Genomic DNA, 20,933 nt, shown 5'->3' with positions numbered 1-20,933 from the left:
GATGTCTCTGGGAACAAAGATCAGGAGAAATTCCTGGCCGGGTGGGGGGCAGGGGAGTGGGAGACATCTTGCTCACAAAATGGGGAATCCTGTGCTTCAGAAACTGGGGAGGCCGGAATTCTCTTGGTTTCCACGGGGAATCCTCTGTCTTCTCTGTCTCTGCCCCCAGCCTCTCCCCTGGGCTCCCAGCCTCCATCTTCATCTTCCTGATGGACATCGATCTTCATCTCAGCATAAAGAGGGAAACCATCATTTGGCGACCATAGTGACAAGCTAAGAAACTGTTCAGAAAAGGGCCACTGAGGCAAGGAAGGGCTGAAAGAGTGCTTGGGGAAGAGAGGACTTGGGCCGTTAACTGGAGGATGGATCACGTTATTTCTGCTTGGGCCCCCAGGGAGGAACCCGGAGCAGCAGATGGAAGTTGTGGAGAGGCAGGAAAGCTATCCCAATGAAATTAGAACCGTCCCAAAGTGGAGAAAGACAGGAAGCTATTGGAGGCCCTTAAGTGAAGGCTGGAGGATCGCTCCTAAGAGACTTGTAGAGGGGCTTTTTGCTTAGGTATATATTGGACTAGGTGGTCTCAGAGATCCCCCTCTACTCTGAGGTTCTTTGATTGTGATCTGCTCTGGTAAATCTCCCCTCTTCCTAACCCTCCTAGTTCTGTTCTTTTGATCATCTTCCTTTGTTCCAAACACCAAACAAGAGTCACCTCTCTATTCCATGTGTAAAAAAATCAGTTTTGGAGCCATAATCTCCACTATAATAGACCCAGTAAATGGTCTTCCAGCATTCTCTTGAGGACCTTGAATAAGTCCCTTTACCTCTGGGCTTCAGTTTCCCCATCTGTAAAATGAAGGTATTAGAGGAGATGACCTTTGACATTTCTTTCTTAATTCCTCTACCATGTGTGCTTTTAACTTTCAAAGCTTCAATACCAGGCCTCAGTTACAAATTCACTGAGGGTTCCCCCTCAGCATGCCAGAGGATCCTCACTTTGAAACATCCTGGACCCCTTCTCAGTGTTAAGTTCCTTCTGGGGCGGGGTCTCCATTTTGAGGAGGGACCAATTGACCTTTCCCCTCTTGGATCAGCTTTCCTTCCCTCCTTCCCTTCCCTCCCCTCCCCTCCCCTCTCCTCTCCTCTCCTCCCCTTCCTTTCCTCTCCCCTTCCTCCCCTTCCCCTTCCCTTCTCCTCTCCCTTTTCCCTTCCTGTCTTTTCCCTTCCCTTCCTTTCTCTTCTCTCCCCTTTCCCTTCTCTTTGCTTACATAGGGTATCATACTTTTACCAGCAAGGCTCCGACCCAAGGAATATCAATTTTGATGGCTGAGACTTTGCTAGATATCTTGGGATTCAGGAGCTGGGACCTCGCTTTATACCCAAATCTCTCCAAAAATAGGGCAAGGCCCACGTGGCCATACTTTGGGCCCTGATTTGCTCAGAGTGTAAATAGCCATTGTTTCCATTTTGGCCTGAAACCCTGAAGGTTTTCCCCTCCCAGGTTGATGCTTTTCTTTTTTGACTCGATAAAAGAAGTCAATCTTTGCCTCATTTTTCACCTAAGCTCAGTCGGTGATTGAACATCACCTCAGTCAAGCTGAGACCTGTTAAGGATGTTAGCTTAGAAGGACCAAGGTCTCCCATAGCATCCAGGGCCCTCCCCAGCCATTCTGCTCTGTATCTTGCCCCTGGACCCAGATGGCTCTGGAGGAGAAAGTGGGCCTGATTTTGCACAGTCTTCCCTCAATTAAATCCAGTTCACTTGCAAGTCATGGCAGGTGGTTCTCTTCCAGCATAAAGACCAACAATGTTTACTCCTAAAATTTAGCACGGCCCTTGGTACTTAGTAGGTACTTAATAAATGCTTATTCCCTTCCTTCAAAGACTCATCATTTCATGGAACCCAGGATGTCTCCTTTTTGCCTTCTCCATTTCTCCATGTCTTTAAGGCTCGTGCTGTTCTCTACGTCTTGAATGAGTCCCTCCCTACTTCCTCCTGTGAGTCTCTTATTTGTGGGGTTCCTCTCTTCCCACTCAGATGCCGCACCACCAAATGGAAGTGATCTCACCTCTCCATTTCCAGCCCCGGGTCAGAGACCAAATGACAGATAGATTCCTCATCCTGTTCACACTTAGGACATTCTACCTGGACCCATCACATCAAAGACATTTCTTTTTTTCTTTCTTTCCTTCCTCCCTCCCTTCCTTCTTTTCCTTCCTTCCTTCCTTCCTTCCTTCCTTCCTTCCTTCCTTCCTTCCTTCCTTCCTTCTTCTCTCCATTCCTCTCTCTCTCTCTCGTTGGGATTAGTTGGACTAGATAATTGCTAAAAGTCCTTTCTAGTTCAAAAGCCACAGTCCTAGAAGTCCTTGTTTCCCAGGGAAAGACAGGCTCAGAAAGGATGTGCCTTGTCCCATGTCACATGGTCAGTGAGTGAGCCAGGACTCTACGCCCAGCTTTCTCCCTCCCGGGCCAAGGCTCCTTTCATTGTATCAGGATTAATGTAGTGAGGAGGAGGGAAGGAGAAAACATGGGCAGGTTCCAGCAGGGGCGAGTTGAGCCCAAGCTGGGGAGAAGGAGAGGGCACAGCTGCACAGGACTGGAGGTCCGGGGCAGTCCTCCCTCTGATCCAGAGTCCATGACCCTCCGGGGGGCACATGGCGAGGCCGCTGATTAGGCTCAACGAGAACAGCATGAGCTTGTGTCCTGACAGGGCTGACGTCTTCTAGGAGCCACAGCCAGCTTGGAAGGGCAGGTTCTGATAGTGATCCCAGCGTGTGCCCTCATCTCAGACCTCAGAGCACTCCCGTGTCCCTGGGAAGATAAAATGGGTTTCCTCCCTCCTGGGGATGGCAGCCCATCCTCCCCTGTCCAGCCCCCAGGGTTGTCATTCTGAGCCAGGAGAGTCACAAAGGAGCCTGGGGTCTGGGGGCAGAGGCCCGGGGCTTCCACGATATCTCCAGGATCCATCTCTTCCTCCTCAGCCCTAGCTCTACTCCTGCCAGTTCATACTTATCACCTCTCAGCTGGAATGTTGCAATAATTTTCTGCTTATTTTTCCTGTTCCAGCCTTTCTCTTCTCCAATCATTCCTCTGCACAGCTGCCAAAATAATCTTCTAAAAGCACAGGTCTGCCTGAGTTGTCTTTGAATATTCACTGGCTCCCCATTACCATGAAGATAAAATATAAAGTGCCCTGCTTAACACCCTTTCCTCTCTGGCTCACTCATCTAAGATTGTCTTCTTCATGATCTCTCTCTCTCTCTCTCTGTCTCTCTGTCTCTGTCTCTCTCTGTCTCTCTGTCTCTGTCTCTCTCTCTTTGTCTCTGTCTCTCTTTGTCTGTCTGTCTCTCTGTCTCTGTCTCTCTCTCTGTCTCTGTCTCTCTCTCTCTGTCTTTCTCTTTCTCTGTCTCTGTCTCACTCTCTCTCTGTCTCTGTCTCTGTCTCTGTCTCTCTCTCTCTGTCTGTCTGTCTGTCTCTGTCTCTCTCTCTGTCTCTGTCTCTCTCTCTGTCTTTCTCTGTCTCTGTCTCTCTCTCTCTCTCTCTCTCACAAGGCAGTTGTGGTTAAGTGACTTGCCCAGGGTCACACAGCTAGAAAGTGTTAAATGTCTGTGGCTGCATTTGAACTCAGGTCCTCCTGATTCAGGGGCTAATGCTCTATCTAGATGCCCCTTCATGAATTCTCTAAAAGCATCCAAGAACCTGGGTTCATATCTTCTCCCTGACTTGTATGACTTGGGTGACTTAAAGTGAATCACTTAAATTCCCTGGGTTTCAGTTTCCTCATTTGAAAAACGAGGGTGTTGGACTAGATTACCTCTGGGTCTGGAGCCCTCATTCCATTATTCCCCAATCCCAATTCCCCCTCCCCCTCCCAACCCTTTGCCCTAGCCGAGCTTGGAAGGCATTTCTTGCTGGACACCTTCGACACCTTCAACCTGAACGGCTTCGAATCCTTAACTTCCTTCTAGACTTGTTCCCACTCACGTCCTTGGGGAGGATGCTACAGCATCCTCCAGGTGCTCAGGATGATAACGTTTCCTCCTCCCTCCCTTAGCTTGCATCATGTATCTCTTTATCATGTATCCTGCAGTAGGAAAAAACACTCTAAACAAGGAACTTTCATTTTTGAAAAGGAGTTTGACATTCATTTTGTGTCTGGAACCCCAGAACTGCACATGTTTGCTTAGCAAACGGTTGGAGGGTGGAACTGAATGGGGTTCAGTTCCCCGTGTCTGCCGGCACGACCTCTGCAAGCACTGGATGGGACCCCCCCCTCCCCTGGGGATTTCGGTTCCACATCTGTGAAATGATAAGGTCACGCTCCATCTGGGCTTTTTTCATCTCTTCTCTCTCATCTGTGGCCATTCTGGTGTTCCCTACAGAGTCCTCCACACAAAAAGGTTTTAAAATGTATATAAAACATATACTACTAATAATGAACAATAAAACACCATCATAAAATGGATATAAAATAAGTGCATTGAAATAATAAAATGCTTCTGCCATCGAAATTCATGAACCCCCTCCCCGAAAACTAATTATAGAACTCTTGGGTCCATGGCCTCCAGGCTAAGAGTGGCTGGACCAAAGTGGCCTAAGCCAAGAAAGGGAGTGGTTTCCGCCTCCCGGCAGGACTTTACACTGAAGCCAGACAACCACAAGGCAGGGACAATGGGGGAGATTCTCGTTAAGGTATGAGTTGCACACAGGAGCTCAGGGGCCCCAGATCTCAAACCCTGTGGGAATCAATGTTTCTGGCATATGCACCATGTCACACTGATTTTCTTGGGAGTTAGGGTGGGGAAGGCTGTCCAGATCTGTGACAGCATCAGGATAAGTGCCTCCTGGTGGGGGAACTCCCTCCTCCACCAGGGACAGATCAGCAACTCATTTGGGACTGAGAAAGTTGTTTGGAGATTAAATGACTTGCCTAAGATCACGCAGCCAATGCTTGTCAAAGGCAGGGCTTGAGGACTTGAATCCAGGTCTTCTAGACACTGAGGCTTGTTCTTCCATCCATTACCACACTCTCCCATTTAATGTTTAATCAAGACCATATCAGAACTGAAATTTCTCTTTTCTCACTAAATACAATTCTTTGGAATACAATTAGGAAAAAGGTCAATAAACTGCTTCGAGGAGGACTCGGATGTTTCACACACCTTCTCTGCACAGACACTAAGTTTTCTGAGGGCAGGAACCATGGCTTCTGCCCCCAAAGGCCCCACAGCATGGGCAGATGCTTATTCCTTATTAACTGGTGGAGACTGAAGAGGGTTAAGAACTGAATGAAGCACAGGGACTAGTGGCAGAGATCCTGTGTTCAAATCCTGGCCCTACCTCTCATTATTTAAGTGTCTTAACTCCTCTGGGCCTCAGTTGCCCCATCTGTCACGTGAGGAGGTTGGTCCGGATGACCTCTGAGGTCCTTTCCAGCTCCAGGCCCCGGAGCCTGCTTACAGGAATGGTGACTTCTGGATAAGTGGCCCCCCTTGGCCCAGCTCCACCAAGCCATCCAGACCCAGCATATTGAGGGGACCAGCCAAAACTTGCCCCTTTTTGGGACCCTCACTTCTACCTCCTCAGTTGTATAGGAAATTTGCAAAATGCTTTACATAGATTAATTCATTTGAACTTTGCAACAATCCTGGGGGAAAAAGGCAGTATTCTTATCCTCATTTTACAGCTGAAGAAACTGAGGTAAATAGAAATTAATAGCTTGCCCCATGTCAGTTTTTGAGGCAGGATTCCAACTCGGGTCTTCCTGACTCTAGATCCTGGCCTCTCCCCCCCCGTGTCACTCAGCTGCCTCCTCCTGAGTGAGCATCACTTCTGGGGGGCTGTAGAGCGCATCGTGTGAGGGGGTCGGCACAATCTGTGCTCTTAAATGCTCTTAAACTCGTATACATCAATCATACTATTCTATGTGCATGCAAGAGTGCAGTGTGTGTGTGTGTGTGTGTGTGTGTGTGTGTATGTATGTGTGTGTGTGCAGGAAGGAAAACACTTGGCTGAGAAAAAGCAGTTTTTCCCCTTTCCTCTGCCCAGCCCTCCCCTCTCCCCCGAGGCTCTGGTGGTGGAGAACAGAGAGTCCCCAAATCCTGTGATTTGGGACCCGAGCTTCTGTTGAATTCTTCCCTCCTCCCCAGCCCACCCCCTTGTCTAAGACACAAATAGCCCGTGGAACAAACCGGGGCTGGGGATTTGGCTTATTTACACAGGCAACATGAAGCAATTTGCGGTCTCTTTAAATACTTTGTCATTAGGTTTGGGGAAATTCCGAGGCAAACACTCAGCCATCCGCTGAACCTCCAGTTTGGCGCTCCCGGCCCTCTTCACCCTCTGTCCCTGACCTCGGCTTCCACGCTCCACGATTCCCTCTCTGTCCCCCCAAATTCACACACACACACACACACACACACACACACACATGCACACACACTCACACACAAACACACTCACACACACCGCACACACACACACACACACACAAACACACACACACTCACACACAAACACACACATACACACACACACACACACACACACACACACCTCACACACATCTCCACTTTCTCTCTCTTTGTAGTGATGTGGAAAGAAAGCTTAATTTTGGAGTCATAGATGAGAATCTTGGCTATCACCTGTATGACCTGAGACTGGACAAACCATCCCTCATCCCTCTGGCCCTCCTTCCTCATTTAGATAATGCAGGAGTTGGACTGGATGGCTCTAGAACTATGAACCCAAGACTCAAGGAAGCTGATCCTCATTCTCCCAGCCCAGCTCTCCAGTCCTCCCTCTACTAATCTCAGAATCAAAGGATACAGTATTTCCCCCCTCCTTCCTCTCTTCCCTCCTTCCCTTCCTTCCCTCCCTCCCTCCTTTTCCTCCTTCCCTTCCTCCCTCCTTTGCCTCCTTCTCTTCCTTCCCTCCCTCCCTTCCCTCCCTCTTTCCTTCCTTCCTTCCTTCCTTCCTTCCTTCCTTCCTTCCTTCCTTCCTTCCTTCCTTCCTTCCTTCCTTCCTTCCTTCCTTCCTTCCTCCCTCCCTTCTCTCCACACTCCTCCAACCCAATATCAATTCCCTTAATTCTAAGCCAACATTTCCTCTCCTAATATCCATTCTATCACCTCCAATCCAGCCTATCCACGTGAATGATACTCTCCCACTTCCTTCCTAAATCATATATGAATTAGTTGGAGGAACTGGGGCCATTTAGCCTGGATAAGAGAAAGCTCCAAGGAAATGATAACTGTCTTCCAGCAACTGAAAAAGTGTCATGTGCCATTAGACTGGGAGAGCTGGGGGAACTCTTTTGTCCCTTTGTATGACCAGCACTTAGCCCAATGCCTGGTGTCCATCAGACATCACACACTGGATCTCTCGTTCCCCTGCTGCGCCTCCAGCCCAGGATGCTCTCCCTCTAGGAGTTCTTCCTCCGGCCTTCCTATTTGTAAAGCCTAGCATATAGTGAGCTGCGGTGGTTCCCTTCCCTTCTCCCTCCCCAATCAGCCTCCTCTATCTCCTCTCCCCGTCTCTTCTCCTCCCCATTCACTTCTCCACTTCTTCTCACAGAGGCAGAATAGGAAAGGGCTTTGGAGGTCATCCCACTAGAGCATCAGTTCCTTCAGGGTAGAGACTGGCTTTTGTTTGTTTATTTTAATCTTCCCGTCCCTAGATCCATCTCCTATCTCCATGTCTTTGCACACTGCAGAGAACACTTAGGAGATACTGATGAATATTTCTTGTATCGAATTCTTGAACCTAATCTAGAAGATATCTGGCTGAGAACCTTTCTAGAACAGTCCTGATCTAGAAAATATTTGGCTGAGAATCTTTCTAGAACGGTCCTGATCTAGAAAATATCTGGCTGAGAACCTTCCTAGAACAGTCCCCCCAAGTGGCCATCTGATGACCTCCAGCGAAAGGGCATCATATCCATCCCTTGCACACAAGGGCACCACCAGATTCCCATTTCACTTTGAGATCATCCTAATGTTTGGAAGATTTTTTCCCTGACATCAAGCCAAAATCTGCCTTTTTTCCCCCAACTCCATCCCCTTGAACTTAACTCATCTCCAGAACTAAATGGAAGTTCTGATTCCTCCTTCAAATGGCAGCCCTCTGGCAACTTGAAGGCAGCCGTCAGATTCCCCTCTTCCTTTCTCTTCTTTTCCTCTCTTTCCCCCTTTCCCTCTTCATCTCCCCTCCCTCTCTCTTTCTTTCTGTCTCCCTTTATCTCTCTCTGTCTCTCTGTCTGTGTGTTTTTCTCTGTCTCTCTCTCATATCTCTCTAAACTAGGTCTTCCTTTGTCACCCAGGCTGGGAGTACAACTACTTACTGGCCAGTCCATCCCTGATTAATGTAGCATCTTTAACCTGCTTTGTTTTCCTGCCCTGGGCCAATTCATCCCTCCTCAAACATTCGCCCTTGCTCTTGGGGCTCACCAGATTGCTTCAGTTGAGAACTCCTGAGGTCAGGGGATTTTCCAGCTGCAGCTTCTTCAGCATCCGAGACTCGAGGTGGGTCCCATCATATCTAGTTTATCTTCTCTCTTTTCAAAACAAACAATCTGGTGAATTCAAGGATCCTCATTCTGGCTTTCATCTTCGGGTTACTCACCAGTTTATCAATGTCCTTAAAATGTGAGGTTCAGAACAGGATGCAATGGTCCAACTTTCATTTGGCCAGGGCCAATTAAAGTGTGATTATCACCTCCCATGTTCTGGACACCGTGCTTCTCATCCTGCATTTGAAGGTCACTTTGGCTTTCTTGGTCTCCATATCACACTGTTGACTCATTCTGATTGTAACTCATTATCCACCCATAACCCTTGGATAGCCTCACCGAATCTTTTTCAGACAAACTGTTGTTTAGTTATATCTCCCCACTTTGTGCTTTCAAAGTTGGATTTGGGGAATCAAAATTTAGGATTTTTAATTCGTCTCTATTGATCTATCTAACTTATTGTGATCTTTCTGGCATTCAATTTATTAAATATTCTTTTCAGATATACATAATTTGTAAATTGGGTGAGTATACGTTTGTCAGAAAAAAAAATCCTGAACAGGAGAGAGCCAAGAACAGCTAACAGATGTTCACTCTACTGAAGGTTCCTCTAGAGTCAAGGGTGACTATCCTTTGGGTCTGGCCATTCAACTCATTTAGAATCCAGCTGATTGTACCATCTTTTGTCCCAAATCTCCCCAACTCGTTCACATGCCTACCTTGAAAAACTTTGCCGAAAGTCTTGCTAAAACCTAAGCAATTTTGTTCCTTGGGCCACCGGTGTAGGGATCCTTTCAAATAGAACAAAAACATGTTCTTTATGATGTCTCATTAAATCCTAGTGATACCTGTTTCCTTTTCTAAAATGGTCCTTTTAATAATATCAGCTAGGAGTCTTTAGCCAAGTTCTCTTGTCTTGATTAAAAAGGCAGATCACCTCGTATCTTTTTCTAGTGCGACAATACTTCTTTCATTGTCCCCAGTCTTTCAAAGTCACTGACAATGACTGAGTTATCCTATATGGTGAGTTCTTCAGTGCCTTGGGATCTAATTCCTCTGAGTCTGAGAATTTGAACTCATCAAGGTCAGTGGAGAGCCCTCTTACTAGTTCCTTGTATTTATTGACTTTCAATTTGTTATTTAGCAAATTTGTTTGAATTGTTCAAGTTCAGGAATCACTGTCATTGGCAGAGAAAATAAAAGGAAAAAATAAGGAAAATGTATCTTAGTTTTCTCGCCATTATTTATTATCCACCTTGAGTTGTGGCGCTATGTCTTCCTTGATCATCTCCCTTTTCTCTTAATCGTTTTGCTGCTTTAAGAATTTCTTACTGGACTTCCTAACTTTCCACCTTGTTGTACACTAGTCCCCCCCCCCCACTCTCCAGCTGGACCACACACAAGTTCCTCCATTTCTCCAAATGTTCTATCCTGAGCCCTCTTCTCTTGTCCTTCTATACTATTTCACTAGATCATCTCATTGGCTCCTAGGCATTCAATTATTATTTCTACATAAACGATTCTCAGAATTATTTATCCAACCCTAACTTTTCTCCTGACCTGGTCCAGTCTTGCATCTCCAATGGCTTGTTGAACACCTTGAACTGTGTGTCCCAAGATATTTCAAGCTCAACATGTCCAAAGATGAACTCGTTATCCTTCCTCCAAAACCTCCCCACATTCCCTCTGGACTTCACATTACTGTCAAGAGCACCATCCACCCTCTAGTCATCCGACTTATATGCTGGGAGTCCTCCTCTCCTCCTCATTCACTGTCACTCCACATATCCAATCTGTTGCCAAAGCACATTCACTCTTCATAACATCTCTCGTTCACAGCAACATCCCTCCGCTCTCATAGTCATGAACCATCTTACTGTCTCATACCTGGACCATCACAATAACCTTCATTGGTTTTCCTGCCTCAAGCCCCTCTCCACCCCAGTTCCCCTCAGCTGTCAAAGTGAGCTTCTTAAGGTTCAGGTCTGATTATGTCACTTCACTGCCTGATGAACTATTGTTGTTGTTCAATCATTATTCCCTTGTGTCCTATTCTTCATGACCTCATTGGGGTTTTCTTAGTGAAGATAGAGTGATTTGCCATTTCCTTCTGCTGTTCATTTTATAGATAAGGAAACTCAGGTAAACAGGGTGAAATGACTTGCCCAGGGTCCAGATTTGAACTCAGGAAGATGAATCTTCCGGACTTTATCCACTACATCATCTAACTGCCCTTAGTGACTTATAGTGGATCCAGTATCAAATTCTACTTGATTTTTAAAGCCTTTCCCAGCCTATCCCCTTCCTCCTCTTCCGTTATTCTTACACCTTAGGCTCCTGCAGTGACTACAGTTCTATGACCCTGGGCTCCTTGCTGTCACAACGACCCGTCTCCTGACTGGGCATTTTCACTGGCTCTCCCAAGAAAAAGACATTTTTCTAAGACCAGACATTTCAGAGCAAGTGCTGATCTAAATTGGAAGAGGGGATTTCCTAATCAGAAATCCTTCTGTTAATAAAATCCCAAGTGTGGTTTAAAATAGAAAGAATAGAGAAAGAATTGGCACCTAAAGTCACAGACAAGTGGGAAAACTCTTTTTCTTCAGGTGGGGGTCAGCCTCTCCTCTCCCACCTCTCCCCAAGTCCTTGCCATTTATCGTTGCACCATAAGTATAAATCAGCTACAGGTTTCTGCATCCTTCTTGGGGGAGGAGAGGGGCTAGAACAAATACTTAGAGTGTTAGCCTGGATGGAGTCTTATCAAGGGCTTATTCCTCCATGTTGGTCACTTCTTGTCCCACAACTACGACCAACCCACAGTCGCCCTCCATGTGGCCACAGCCACTAAGTGGCCTGACCACGGTCACACAAGGGAACCACTGATGGAGCTGGGATGGGAACTGGGTTTTCGGTTCTATATTCAGCACCATGACCGAAAGTATGAATAATTAGCAGGTCCCAATCCAGAGAGGTAAGTTTTATTTCCTGGGCTATCCATATCCTGGGGGAGATTTGACTTTGGATGGATATAGCTTATCTAAAAAGAACAGAAGAGATAAAAGCAGTGGGAGAAGAGTGCCATATATCATCGCAGCAGGTGTATGAATCTGTCACCGTGGCAAGGTTGTCCCAATGCCGTTCTCTCTCACCCCCTGTAGCCCATCTGTTGCCAGGGCCTGCGGATTTCTCCTCTGCAGCACTCCCCATCTCCCTCCTCCTCTCCTCTGACCCTGCCCCCACCTTGGTGCGGGCCCTCATCCCCCAATGTCTGGACCCTGCAATAACCTGGTCGTGGGTTCCTTGGCTTCAAGTCTTTCCCCTTCCAATTCATCTTCCATCCTGACAAAGTGACTTTCCTAAAATGTCGGTCTAACTTTATTATGGCTCTGAGTAAACTGCAGCAGGCCCCTGTGGCCTCAAGGATCCAATATAAAATCCTCTGTCATTCAAAGCCCTTCAAAACTTACTCAGCCCACCCTTTCCAGGCTTATTAAAGCCTTCACACTGTGGTCCAGTGACTGCGGCCGGCCTGCTGTTTGTCCGACAAGATTTTGTTCCCTCGTTTTTTAGCCTGTGTGTCTTTTCCCTGGCTGGCCTCCATATCTGGAACACTTTCCTCCCCATCTTTCCCTCTTGGGCTCGCTGGACTCCCTCAAGTCCCAACTAAAATCCCACCTTCCTCGGGAAGGTTTCCTAACCTCTTCCTTCTAGTGCCTTCCCTCTGTCCATCAGCTCCCATTTCCCCTGCCTCAAACCTTTTCGGACATAGCTGTTTACATGCCACTCCTTCCCTTAGAGCTTCCCTTTTTCCTTGAGATTGGGCACTTTCCTTTACATCTCTTTGTGTCCTTGGGACTTAGCACAGTCCCATTGTGAGCAAGTCTATTGACTGGTTGACTGAACTATAAATGTGATACGACTGTCAGACTAATTCCATCTGACACTACATTCACACAAATAAACTGTTCAGATCTAGGAAAATGATGGTTCTACTGTTTTTCTGAGGGTCAGATTTTGTGTGGAATACAGTGATCAATTCTAAGAGCCATATTGTAAGAAGGCATTGATAAGGCAGAGAAGTTGAAAGTCAGTGTTTGTAGCAGGAAGACTTCTAGCCTTGGAGCTAGGAAAAGCTTTGTTCAACTCTTTCCCCAAACTTTCAGCTAACTACTTACCCCTTTAAGTGCCTAGGTTTCATCATCTGTAAAATCAGGGTAATTATACCTGTAATACCTGTTTAAAAGAGTTCCTGTTTAACAAACTGAAATGTGTACCCCTTTCTAACTTCAGCCATTTTCTAGATAATAAGGGTCCAATTAACAAAAATAATCAAAATTAAAGGTGTCCCACTCAGCCTGCATTTGTTCCTGGTATAGCATGAGTTTCTTTCAGGAGTAGATCTTTCTCTCTTTTTTGAGTTTTTTATTTTGTTTCTAGTGCAGCATGAGTTTCTTTCAGGAGTAGATCTTTCTCTCTTTTTTGAGTTTTTTATTTTGTTTCTAGTACAGCATGAGTTTCTTTCAGAAGTAGATCTTTCTCTTTTTTTGAGCTTTTTATTTTCAAAACATATGCATGGATAATTTTTCCAACATTGACCCTTGCATAGCCTTGTGTTCCAATTTTTCCACCCCTTCTCTCACTCCCTCCCCTAGATGGAAAGCAATCTAATATATGTTATACACATTAAAATATATGTTAAATTCAATATGTGTAAACATATTTATACAATTCTCTTGTTGCACAAGAAAGATCAGATCAAAAAAGAAAGGAAATGAGTAAGAAAACAAAATGCAAGCAAACTACATCAAAAAGAGTGAGATTATTATATAGTGATCCACATTCAGTTCCCACAGTCCTCTTTCTGGGTGTGGATGGTCCCTTCATCACAAGATAATGGAACTGGACTTGATCATCTCATTGTTAGAAAGATTCACATTCATCAGAATTGATCATCGTATAATATTGATGTTGCCGTGTAGAATTATCCAGGAGTAGATCTTTCTACTCTAATAAGGAATATGAAGCTTCCTTTGAGAAGCTCATTTCCATATGAAGAAGCCAACAAGTTGATGAACTTACCTAGCATGGATTGGCTCTGGATCTTTTCCCTAGTCACTCATTTGTATAAATTAAAAAGGATATTAAAAAAAACCTCAACTCTGAACTCCAGAGCTATTTGATAATTATCAGACCAATGGACACTTCCTGATTATGGCCTAGCCTGTAGACATGGAAGATTTTAGACATGTTCTGTATGGTCCACTACAAGTTAATATGAGATCCTCACTTAGGTGACTCGGTCTTTAGTAGAAAGTATTATAATAATAGCCTCTTTTGAATGGCCTAATGAATGGAATGGAAAGAACTCCCAAAATATTGGAGAAACAGGGGTGTTCAAGTTTTTGCTTGTCTTTCTTTACTTTGCATCCATTAAATAAGTCTTCCCAAGCTTCTCTGAATTTTACATATTCGTTGTTTCATGCAGCACAGTAATAGCTGATTACATTCATGTATTATAATTCATTTAGTCATTTCCCACTTAATGGGTGTCTGTGATTTACTTGCAGTTCTTTGTTAGTACAAAAAGTTCTGCTGATTATTTGGGGGTACACATGAGAATCTTTGTATTGTTGAGCTCTTTGGAGTATATGCCTTGCAATAGGATCTTTGAAAGGTCAAAAAGTATGAACATTTTAGTGACTTTCTTAGCCCAATTTCAAATCACTTTCCAGAATGGTAAGAGTAATTTACAACTCCCCCAACAATGCAAGAGTGTGCCCTATTTTTCCTAACTCGTTCAACATTGGTGAGGGATGTAGCATTTCTGAGAAAAGCTGGGTGGATTCCATGGAACCCAAGAACTCCTGGAATAATTGTGAAATCTCTAGTGAGTCTTCCAACATATCTGACAGCTTCAGAAACACCCTGGAAGGTCCAAAAAGCACAGTGATTCCACAAATAGTGAAAACAGTTTGGACTGAGACGCCATATTACAACCTCTGCTCTGATAGTTGTCTCTCCAGAAAGAAAGATGAAAACCACTGTTGTTTCCCCACTTGGGACCAACCTCCCCAAAGATATTTCACTGTAAAATATAATATGAAAATATCAACAGTAATATCATCAAGTGTCCCTCCAAACCCACCCACCCATTATTGCATTGAATACATTAGAAATTGGAAATGGTAAATTATTTTTTAAAAATTGTGTTGTTACATTATTTTATTGTCTGTATCAGATGCACTTTTGTTTTATAGTAAAATGGTAATAAATGATTAATTTTGCTTTAAAAAAGATTTATTTTTTTGCATTGATTTGTGAAAAAATGAGATAATAAATAATATAGAGAAAGAAGGAAATACAGAAGGAGACATAAACAAATAGGGCAGGTTTTTTTAACCACCATGTAAAACCTAATGTGCTCTTTAAAAACCCAATTATATATTACAGAAATTGATAAATGTATTTATAATTCTCTTTTCTGATCTTTTTCATGTTGAAATTTTGTGTTTGGTGATGTTTGCATTCATAATAAAGAGAACATTGGTTATATAAATCAATCAATTGGATAATTAGATTCTCATAGCATAAAACAAGAAATTGAATTTTATTTTTGTTTGACAAATAACGATAACAAAAAGGAGGGAGGAAGCATAGCAATACTTTTGTTAAAATGGGATATGCTGCTAGATAGAATTTGGAAACCAGATGTGCAATGGGAGGACCGGTTGTCTGGGAGCTGGTTCACCTGGGTTTGGGTCCTGCCTAAAAGTAATGATGTGATCTTGGGCAAGCTGCAACCCCCGCTGGGGCCTCAGTTCCCACATCTGTACAAAAAGGGGATTAGACTAAATTGGAGACAGCTATCTGGCACAGAGCAAGAAGTCTGGGCTTAGAATCAGGAAAATCTGAGTTTGAATCCTACCTCAGACACCTCCTACCTGTGTGACCCTGCATTAAGTCACCCAATCTTAGCCTCAGTTTCCTAATTTGTAAAATGGGGATAATAATAATAATAACAACCACCTCTTAAGGTTGTTGTGAAAATCAAATGAGATTATATGTGTGTGTATACGTACTCTCTCTCTACATATAAAAGATATATATAATATATATACATACATATATAATGCTTTGAAAATTTTGAAGAGCTACATAAATACCAGTTGTAGCTGTTGTTGTGTCATACTCAGTTAGTATTTCTCTTTCAGAGATCCTTGCTTATTAAAATCTTTTCTCTTTGTATCTAACCTGTGATTTCAATGTTGTGAATAATATATTCTACCATGTTCCTGCTTTGCAAATAGTGGTTGTATCAAAACTCGATAGTCCTTAATAAGGAAATACATTTTGCAAGATTGTACATTTCTATCAAATTATTTACCGTCTCAGGCAGGGAAATAGGTGGGTAAAGGAGGGAGGGAGAAAATTTGGAACTCAAAAAATTAAAAAAATGTTAAAATCGTTTTTACATGTAATTGAGAAAAAGTAAAATATTATTTTAAAAAAACCTTCCATAGTCTTAGAGAGTCACCTGGCATCTGGAGAATCTGAGTGACCTGAGCTTTAGTACATGGTCAGTATGTGTCAGGGCAAGTAGGAACTGACCAGGTCTTCCTATCTCTGAGATTGGCTTCCTGCCCTGATCCCACCACTCCTGTTACTTGGCCATTAAGCTCAAGGATTTCCTCTGATTCCTTCACCACTTCATGGCCACTGGGAATGTCTAGCTGTTGTCCCCGCCCACTGCATGATTTGCTCTCTTCCTTTTCTATCTTGGGTATCTTTAAGGAGGTTTTCTATACCCCGAGTATTGATAAAAAAAAAAAAGAAAAAAAAATTTAAGCAAGACATCACAACAAGAACAGAAAAGGAGGCACAAGTTGGGATGGACTTGGTGAGATGGACCTTCATGACAAACAGAAAGTGAAGGGGAAAAACATCCCAGATCGCCACGATTAGGAAAAGCTTCCTGGAAGAGCCAGAACTTCTACAGAGGTTTCCACTCGTCAGGTGGGATTCCTTAGTGCTCAGGCCAGACAAGAAAACCACTGAGCTCCCTTCTAATTCCCTCATTCTGTGATTCTCTGCTTGTGTTCCCCATGGCTGGTGTAGACTCATAAAATCATGTGTCCACAGAGTCAGAGTTGGAAGGAACCTCAGAAGACACCTGGTCCAATGCAATTTCCAAATTTAGAAACTAGGTCCAGGGAAAGGGCTGAGTTAAGTGATTTGCTCAACATTACACAGGTAGTACCAGAGACTGGATTTGAACTCGGGTCCCTTTGCTTTCACAAACAATGGTTTTTAAGTTGTTTTCCAGTTGTGTCTGACCCCTCATGATCCCATTTGGGATTTACTCAGCAATCATACAGGAATGATTTGCAATTTCCTTCTCCAGCCCATTTCACAGATGAGGAAACGGAGGCAAACAGGGTGAAGCGACTTGCCCAAGCTAGTGAGCGTCTGAATCCAGATTTGAACTCAGGAAGATGGGTCTCCCTGACTCCAAATTGAGTGTTCTATCAACTGTGCTACATAATTTCCCCAGTGTTCTTTAAACTGTACCACAATTCCTCCATGCTGATTCCCTTGTAGGATTTCTTTTTAAAGAAAAAGATAAATCTTTGCCCATCTGCACTAAAACAAATGAGAAACTTTCAGTCTTATATCAAAAGTCCATCTCCTCCAGGAAGCCTGTCCTGCTTTCTGCCCTAGCTGGTGACTCCATTAAAGTAGAGCCTCATTATGAATCTGGCTTAAATGATAGGATTAGAGCACCTCAGAGAATTTAATCTAGCCTCTTCATTTTACACAGAAAAATGAAATTATTTATCCCGAGGTACTCAGGTAGTGGAGTCAAGGCCCTCTGAAGCTAAGCTCTTCACCTAGTAAAATGTTGTTTGCAATAACCCTTCAAAGTGTGTATGTGTGTGTGTGGTGTACATATGGGTCTTTGTGTGTATGTGTGTACATATGTGTGCATGTATGGTGTGAATGTGTGTGTACATGTGTATATGTATGTGTGCATGTATGGTGTGTGTGTATGTGTGTGTGGGTGTGCATTTTGAATGTGTATATTTGTGTGTGTGGTTTAAGTACATGTCTTTGTGTGTGTAGGTGTATGTATGTGTGTGCATGTGCATGTATGGTGTGTGTGTTTGTGTGAGTGTGTGTTTGTGAGCATGTTTGTGCACACGCCCTCTTGTCCCCTGGGCAGGGGGCTCCCCAAGTCTGGGGCCTCCCCCAGCCATGTTCTGTACCTGCTGCTTTCAGGCCCTGGCCCCCACTGGAGAGGGACCCCGCCGCCAGATCGCCTTCTCGCCCGTCCCTTGAGTAGCCCCCGAGCCCCAGCTTGCGGCTGCCACCGGGGCCTGTGTTTCTGATTAGCCCTCCCCAGATGGGCGGCATTAGCGGAATTTTTCCAGAATGAATCTTGCCTTGTTATTTCCTGCCAGAGGCTCAGGCTCCTCCAGCTAACTCACCTCCTTCCCCGGCTCCCAGCTCCCTGGCACTGGGCTTTCTTCTGGCAGGCCACCCCTGGCACCGGGGGCAATGACAATGATGGACCCCCGTGGGGGAGGAGAGCGAGAAGCAGGGAGCAGTGGAACTTTTATTCAAAGGGACCCAAGATCCTCCGTACCATAGTGAAGGCCTCTGGGGAGACTCAGTTAGATGACTGGGCCTCTGGGGCACTGGAGAAAGGGGGTCTTGGGCAGCTGGGGGGCAGAAATCTCAACAGAATAAGCAATTACCCATCTGTGGGAAGCCTCCGAAGGGCACTGGACAAAGTGGGGACACACAGAGGTGGGGGAGCTCCCCCATAGGGAAGCTCCTACATAGATGCATCTCCCACATAGGGAAGCTCCTGTTTGGACGGGACCAATGCGGGCCCTGCCCTCAGAGAGCCACGGGACTCTGCTGGGTGGGGGGCAAAGGGGCCAAAGAACAGATACTCAGTCCTGCCTGGGGGACACCTCTTATTGGTAAGGCAGAGAGATGGTGTAATGGGGAAATCTCGTCTACTTCTCCTTCTGGAGCATCCCCAGGAAGACCTTGAGAGGCCTGAATCTCCACCATCAGCACACCGAAGCCTCGAGGTCTAAGGGTCACAAGCTCTAGGAGAGGAAGCCCATTCGGCTCCTCAGATAGACTAGGATGAATAACCCACCGCCAAGTTTAGAACAGGGCCGAGAGGAGGGCCACAGAGGGGAGTGGGATGCTGGTGAGAGGGAGAGAGAGGTGCTTTTGGCTTAGGATCGCTCCCCGGGGAGAGTCGGGTGGACTTCCGTGCAGGGTGACGGCGGAGCATGAGGGCCCTGAAAAGAAGTCTCAACTCCTTCTACTTTTGCAGGCTGGAGCTCCCAAGGTGCAAGTCTGTCCCTGTCAGGCCCCTTTAACCTGTTCTGAGCAAGGGCCCATGTCAGCTGCAGCTAGGATGGCATTTGCAAGGCTGACCTAGTGTCTGGTTTGTTGTACTGGGACAGAGCGCCGGGCCTGCGGCCGGGAAGATTCATCTTCCTGAGTTCAAATCCAATCTCAGACACTCGCCAGCTGTGTGGCTCCCAACAAGCCACTAACTACCCTGTGCCTCAGTTTCCTCGGCTGTAAAATGAGCTGGAGAAGGAAATGGCCAAGAAAATGTCAAATGGGGTTATGGAGAGCTAGATACCACCTCAAGAACTCAACCACAAAGGGCTGGGGCCTGTCCTGCTGCACGTGTGCTGGTGATTGGCTGGGAGCATGTGATTGTGTGGGTCAGGGTCTGTGGGCGTTTCCCTGGGGGAACGCCCCTGCAATGGGAAGGACCCAGAGTTGGAGGCTTCTCCAACCCCCTGCTACTGACCGAGGCAAGCCTGGTCACTTCTCTGGACCTCAGGCCTCCGAATCAGCCAATCAGGGGCTGGGACTCCAGAAGCCTTAAGATCCAGCTGCGTTTTTGTGTCAGTCTATTTGTCTTTGAATCTTTGTGATTGTATCTCTGAGATATGCATGTGGGCGTGGCTCTGTGTGTTTGCCTTTGTGTCTATGAATTTATATGAGGTGAATGTGTGTGTGAGACAGAGACAGACAGATAGACATTGACACAGACATAGACACTGACACAGACATAGACACTGACACAGACACAGACACTGACACAGACATAGACACTGACATAGATACAGACATTAAAACAGCCAGAGACATTGACACAGATATAGACAATGACACCGACATAGACATTGACACAGACATAGACAATGACACAGACATAGACATTGACACAGATATAGACACTGACACAAATATAGACATGGAGACAGAGAGACACATGCGAGACAGATGCTAGAGACAGACACAAAAAAGAGGCAAAGAGAGAGACACTCAGAGAGACAGAGACAGATGTATATTGATTATCCTTGTGTAGAAAGTGTGAAAAGAGCATTGAATGACCATTCTTGCTAGTGCAGAAGAGACAGGGAGTGTATCTTCCTCATTCCAATTCTGTATTTGTTATCCTTTCCCTGGGAAACCGGGAAGCTCTGGGTCAGAACACTGAATACTCTCTTAGATGCAGCAGATGGTCAAGTGTTGAGTCTGGAGTCAGGAAAACTTATGTTCAAATCCAGCCTCAGACACTTACCAGTTGTATAATCTTAGATAAGTCACGTCTCCTCTGCCTGCCTCCATTTTCTCAGAGATGTTAATAGCCATGTTTGTTATAAAGATAAAATGAGATAACATATGCATGCACTCTGTAAACCTTAAGGCTCTATAGAAAATGCCAGCATGTTTTCTATGATTCACATGTAGGAATTTCATAGTAGATTTTGCTTGACTGCTTTCTTTTGTTACAAAGAAAGGGTCACTGTATTGAAAAAAGAAAGGTATTAATAAAATATTTATATATAAAGATATACTAAGGAGAAAGAAAGTGAGAAAGAAAGAAAAAAAGAAAGAAGGGAAAAAGACAGAAAGAAAGGAAGGAAGGAAGGAAGAAAAAAGAAAGAAAGAAAAAGAAGAAAAAGAAAGAAAAAGAAGAGAAAGAAAGAAAGAAAAAGAAAGAAAGAAAGAAAGAAAGAAAAGAAAGAGAGAGAGAAAGGAAGGAAGGAAGGAAGGAAGGATGGAAGGAAAGAAGGAAGGAAGGAAGGAAGGAAGGAAGGAAGGAAGGAAGGAAGGAAGGAAGCAAGGGAGGGAGGAAGGGAGGGAGGAAGAGAAGGAGGAAGGAAAGAAAAAAAGGGAGGGAGTTAAGGCTTCCAGAGCTCCTCATCTGTGTTACTAGGATATGGGCCAGGTCCCTAAGACCTGTCTGGGTGTCAGTTTCTCCATCTGCTCAATGGGAACAATAGCACTCAGCTAAGCTCCCATTCAGGGATGCTGCGAGGGTGAAACGTGCTAACACATGTTTGTAAAAGAGCAGAGGGGGCTGGCAGACCACACTGC

This window comes from Sarcophilus harrisii, chromosome 2 (assembly GCF_902635505.1).
Source record: "Sarcophilus harrisii chromosome 2, mSarHar1.11, whole genome shotgun sequence".
NCBI lineage: Eukaryota > Metazoa > Chordata > Mammalia > Dasyuromorphia > Dasyuridae > Sarcophilus > Sarcophilus harrisii.
The sequence above is the reverse complement of the archived record's forward strand: the minus strand, read 5'-3'. Positions refer to the sequence as shown.